Source organism: Dama dama, chromosome 13, assembly GCF_033118175.1.
Source record: "Dama dama isolate Ldn47 chromosome 13, ASM3311817v1, whole genome shotgun sequence".
Lineage (NCBI taxonomy): Eukaryota > Metazoa > Chordata > Mammalia > Artiodactyla > Cervidae > Dama > Dama dama.
In genome coordinates this window covers 11,701,581-11,707,580 of record NC_083693.1, presented here as the reverse complement: position 1 = coordinate 11,707,580, position 6,000 = coordinate 11,701,581, and the positions used below count along the sequence as shown (strand labels likewise).

The 6,000-nt window shown below is 45.4% G+C and overlaps 1 protein-coding gene across 5 annotated transcripts in view; it reads left to right on the top strand.

The window, feature by feature from the left end:
- The first annotated feature begins 588 nt into the window (after window positions 1–588).
- Window positions 589–6,000, top strand: part of UBE3A (ubiquitin protein ligase E3A) — a 90,539-nt gene continuing 85,127 nt past the window's right edge. For 3 of the 5 annotated variants that reach the window (XM_061158546.1, XM_061158547.1, XM_061158550.1), the window contains exon 1: window positions 589–681. The gene's annotated coding sequence lies outside the window, so the exon portion shown is untranslated. The remainder of the gene's footprint in view (window positions 682–6,000) is intronic. The other 2 variants (XM_061158548.1, XM_061158549.1) reach the window with 2 other exon arrangements.

Here is a 6,000-nt window from a genome sequence, read left to right as displayed (position 1 = left end):
CCTCCTGCGCGCGCCCGGGGCCCGCCCCGCGCCCCTGCGTCCAGGCCGGGAGCCCTCGCCGGGCCAGGCGGTGCGCGCTGCCTGCCGGGATACTCGGCCCGCCCTGCCAGTCCTCCCGGCTTGCGCCGCGGCCGCGAGATCCGCGTTTTTTCCAAGATGGTGGCGCTCGGCTCGGGGTGACTGCAGGAGACGATAGAGCCCGACTCGCCTTCGCTGGAGCATCGACACAGCGCCCTCCGCTCGCTCGCGCACCCCGCCTCTGCGAAGCCCTCCGCCGGCTCGGGCGCTCGCCATCCGCCGCCGCGCCGACTTGCGCTTCGCTTCTGCCGACGGGCGCTGAACCCGCGGGCGGCGGCGCTTCCCTCGGCTCCTCCGAGCCCCACAGGCGGGCCTCTCGGCGGTCGCTCCGAGCCCCGCAAGCGGGCCCTGTGACCCCCGGCGCGGACGGACAGCGGCGGAGCGGCGGCGGGCGACGGGCGCGGGGCTTCCTGCGGCCGCTGCGCCCCCTTTCCCGGTCTCGGACTCCGGAGAACGAAGCGCGGGTCCCGCATGAGCGCCGGCGGTGGCGGCAGCGACAGGGAACGAGGCGGTGGCGGGCGGAGGCGGTGGGCGAGGGCGACGACGACCAGCGAGGCGGCCGCTGCTGCGGGGGCCGCGGCCCAGGCGCAGGGGCGACGACAGGTCAGTGAGGCCGAGGACGGCCTGCGCCGGGGAGGACGGGCCCGGGCCAGCGGCGCCCCCTTTGTCCCCGTGGCCGCCCGAGTGCCCTGCGGGGCCGGCCCCGGCGAGGGCACGGACTCCCGTCGCCTCCTGGGCGGGTGCGCGGGGCGCGCGGTCTGGAGAGGCCGGTGCCAAGACTAGGCCTCTGCCCGCCGCGGAGGCCGCCGTGACTGTCAGTCCTGGCTGGGCGCCGCCGGAGGGAGGTTTCGTCGCCCGAGAGGACGCGAGCGGGCCCGGGGCGGGGCATGCGGGCAGTCGGTAGGTGGCCCTCTTCAGAGCGGGCTCGTCCCGCCGGCCTGGGCCTCGGGCTACGGTCCCGCTGGCCTTCTCCGCCCTAGGGGAGCTCTGACTCGCGCGGTTTTCGGGGTTTGGGCCTTACGGGTGAAGAAATGTTTAGACGTGTGCTTTGGCCGGTTGGGGTTTTTTGGGGGGTGGACTCTTGGGTAGGGAGGGCGAATGAAGTGGTAAATCGAGCCCAAGGATTATGTCCACAGAACTCATAGCGATTCTGAAATTAAACCTGAGCTACTGAGTTTGCTGGAGACATTAAATGCAAACCTGCAAGTACCCCCCCCCCCCACTCCCCGCTTTTTTTCCAGTTGTGAAAATAAAGGGACTCGTAATGGTGTTGGAGGGTTTTGCTGTTAATGCGACAGACGTTTTAGTTTTAGTCCATAAAATTGTTAAAAGTAATTTTAATATGAATTCTGTTTGGTTAGCTTTAGGATCCTTGAAAGATAATTTAGTTCCCGAATTAAAAAAAAAAATCTTGTGGACGTGTTAAAAAATAATTACAAAGCCTGTTTGGTATTATATTTATTAAGTGGCTAGGGTGCTGCTGAAAAGGTAAACTAATGGCACATGGGATTTACAGTCCAACGTTACCTTCCATCAATCAGAAGGGAATTAGGGTATGACCCATACTTTCGGATCATTCCACTGTCTGCAATATTGAAAAAAGGAAATTACTCCAGATTTTTGGCGGGGGTGTCGGGGGGAGGCGGAGAAGGGAGGTTGAAATGGAAATGACCTAAACTTCAGAAGTGCAACTGCTAAAAAGTTACCTGTGAAATGTACTTGAGGTACCCAGTAAATCATGTCAAATGAATTGGACAAGAAGGATGAGAAGTGTTTCTCTCACACTTCTTGACTAGTAAGTATACCCTTACCTAAGAGATTGTTTTGTCAACCACGTGAAAAAGTTTAGAATTTAGGAAGATAAAAAGAAGTGGAAATAACTTTAGAATTAGATCTTGCTTGTAAATCTGAGCTACTTACCATATTTTTATTGAAATGAATATTAATGATGGTGCTGATAAAGTCCTAAGAATGACCAGAACCCCGTTAAGCTGGTAATCATGACAGAACAGAAACAAGAAGTGGCTTCAAGAACCAATGATGTCTGTTTATAAAGTTACAATGTAAACTATGAAAGTCTTACTGTGTCAGTATTTGCTAACTAGCATTAATGTACTTAGTAGCATGTACACCATCCTCTTGACATTGCTGGGTTACTGAGGAGTTTTAGCTTTACACAGAGATACAAATTACAATATTGTAGTTCCTTTTCACAAGTTTTACGAGTTGCTTTTCTTTCGTATTTCTTATATTTGCAGGGTTTTTTTTTTTTTTCCATGTTTTGAAAAATAACTTATGTAGTTAGTCAGAAGTGAAAGGGAAATACTTGGTCATCCCACTTGCCCAGTCCATTTAACAGGATTTGTTGGGTACCTAACTGGTGTCTCTGTCATGTAACATTTAATCAGTTTTATTTCCCACACCATAGATCGTTTCTAAATGACTCCTCCACTGTCCCTTCCAAAAACAGTCCTCTCTCCCCTTAAATATTTGGAATAATTTATTGTTTCTCTCAATATGCAGTCAGTGGAATAATCCAAAACTTTGGATCAAAACCTAAATTTTTCAGCCCAAGCCCTTGAAATGGTACTTAGAAGTAAGTGTCTGTTTTCTTAAATGATTACTTGTCATGTTCTTCAGTCATGTTTTGCCCTTTTGTGTAGACCTATACTTGTATAGTACATATGCAGCTATTAAAAATTAATTTTCTCATTTTTGTGAAGACAAATTTTCAGAAGTAATTTTTTTCAGTTAAAATGCTTGGGTAAACTCTTAGATGCTCTTTTCATGATGATTCAGGACAACAAAGCTTCGGCTGATTTTGGCAGTCCGTGCTCTCTCTCCACTACAAATGTAAAGTATAAAAACCAAAGACCTAATGGTATGTATAGTGGAAATAGCTTTGGAATTAGATCCTACTTTTGATTCTGGCTTTCCCTAGTTGTCTGACACTTGACAAGTGGCTTAATTTTGAGCTGCAAGTTTTGTCATCTGTAAAATGGGATGGTGAAACTAACTTTAGAGTTGTGAGGATTAAAGTATGTGAAATGCCCATCACATAGGCACATTGAAGTATTATCCTTTGACATCTTCCTAATCAGTTTTTCTGAATGTTCTTAAATCACCTTATCTATAGTGGACTCTAGCATATTATCTTCTACATTGTTTTCCTTGCTCACTGGTTTTGAACTCAGTCTTTAAGGGCAAGGACTCTTGTTTACCAGAGAGAGTGTTACCAGAGTATGGGTGACTTAATTATCAGTAAATAGTTAGCTAACATTTATTAGGCATCTACTGTGGCTACTCTGAGCTGAGCTAGGTGTAAGGACTATAAAGACAAGACTTATGTCTCTGTCTTTTGAAAGTGCATAGTCCTAGTGACATCCTCCACATAACACCATGTTTTGTGAAAGTCTGTCAAACAATGGAACTCCATTCTCCTGGCGCCCTTCTAATCCTTCGGCAGGTCTGTGGACTGAACGCCTCCTACTACCAGCTCTTATTCTAAAGAATATTGCTGCACTCCTTCCTTTATATACTGTCACATGTTAGATTCTTCATATTTCGGTCCTAAATCCTCCACTCAATATCTAGCACGTAGTGTGAGTGTGTGTATATGTATAAAGAAAATAAACTTAACTTTGGCAGTTGCCTGTATATACTCTGGTATTTTTCTGAGATGATTGTCATTCTGTCATCTGGTTATAAATTCATAGGAGTTGTAGGCTTGAAAGTGAAAGTTACTCAGTTGTATCTGACTCTTTGCGACCCCATGGACTATACAGTCCTTGGAGTTCTCCAGGCCAGAATACTGGAGTGAGTTAGCCTTTCCTTCTCTAGGGGATCTTCCCAACCCAGGGATGGAACCCAGGTCTCCCACATTGCAGGTGGATTCTTTACCAGCTGAGCCACAAGGGAAACCCAAGAATACTGCAGTGGGTAGCCTATCCCTTCTCTAGGGGATCTTCCCGACCCAGGAATCGAACTGGGGTCTCCTGCATTGCAGGCGGATTCTTTACCAACTGACCTATCGGGGAAGCCTTTTGTAGGCCTGAGTGGGGCTATTCTTGTTTTATACATGAGGAAATTGAATTGCAGACCTTTAAAATGATTTTCTTAAAGTCACCAGGTGGCAGAGCCAGGGCACATTTTGAGCCTCTGGATCCTACTTCAGGACTCTGCACACAGTGGTACCTTTTTGTCCTATCTGTTGGGAGGAGTGTTAAACTTCGCTTTGAGAATACTCACCCACCTTTTTGCAATTACATGTTTTCTATGATATTAATAGAATATCATACCATTAGTAGAATATCACTGCCCAGGTGGCATAGTGGTAAAGAATCTGCCTGCCAGTGCAGGAGACCCAAGAGACAGGGGTTGGGAAGATGCCCTGGAGTAGGAAATGGCAACCCACTCCAGTATTCTTGCCTGGAAAATTCCATGGACAGAGGAGCCTGGTTGTCTACAGTCCATGGGTTTGACAATATGACAGCACACACACATGATATTAGTAGAAAACAACCTTCAACAAGATGCCTTTTCTGACCATAGCAGTTACTGGAGGAACTGGGACTTTTTCTTCTACTATAGGAAATGAAGAAAAATTATAGTAAGTGGAAGTAGTGTTAATCTACAAGCCTATATCCTATGTTCAAAATGTGCGATGTTTGAAATACTTAAAGATTCTGTTTAAACAGATTTTTAATGAGATGACTTATTAATAAATACACGATAAATTTCTTTGCTGACTTTTCATTTAATCACAGAAATGTCACTTACAGTGCTTTGATCTAAGTTATCTCTTATCTTTAACATGTAAATAGCATTATGGGTAGGAAGTTAAAAGAAGATCATTAAGTATAGGTCTATTTGAAAAAGAAATAAGGCTAGTATTTTTTTTTTTTTGACTACTACATTTTGCACATGAAATTTAGCTGAAAGTTATTACTGCTTGATTCTAAGTCTTGTGACTGTGAACATCCTACAATTATATATGAAATTCTAAGTACTTCAGAGTCTCCACAGGTTCTATGAATGGAAGCCGTGAAGAACCGTTGATGTGGAGGAAGAAGCGCTAACTTTGGTGTCAGAAGATCGTGGGTTCATTCTTCTCTAATTTCCTAGTGGGCATGAACAAGCCATTTAGCGTTCAAAGCCTTGGCTCTCCTGTCAAGATACTTGCTTTGTTTCTGAGGGTTATGATTTTCAAATGAGATCATTCTCGAAAAAGTAGATTCATAACTACCAAGTGACTTTATAACTGAGTTAGTGATTTGCCCGAGAAAACAAGTTGATTAGTAATGGACAGGTGATTGGAACCTTGGTATATTTTCGTGTTTTCTCTACTTAAATTTTTAACCTTTCCATAGAAATATTATTTGGGGAAGTACTTAGTATGAGAATTTATTTTATATTTAGTAATATGTTAGAAATAAACAGCAGATCTTAATAGTGTTGCTAGTCCAAAGTCAAATCACTTCTGTAATTTGCTTTACTTTTGGCCTCTCTTACTGATGTGATGAATAGCAAGTGAATTATGAGGTTGACCTGAAAGAAAAACTTTTGGAGACGGGATCTCACTGTGCTTTGCTCAGTTGTTCTGTCCCACTCTCTGCGGCCCTCTGGACTGAAGCCTGCAAGTTTCCTCTGTCCATGGAATTTTCCAGGCAAGAATCCTGGAGTGGGTTGCCATTTCCTATTCCAGTGTTACTAGAATCTACTAAGATTATTCCTGAAGTTCAGTTTTAGGAAATCTGCTGGAATCTTCTGTCATATGTGGATTGTAGAAGAGAATCCTATGTAAGAATTCATTAATTAAAGTCAGCATCTGTGCTGCAAATAAAGCACGAAAGTGATGGTATAGGAGCTCTAAACACTTACACAAGTAGGATGAAACTCTTCCTTCAGTGAAACTCTTGGCTA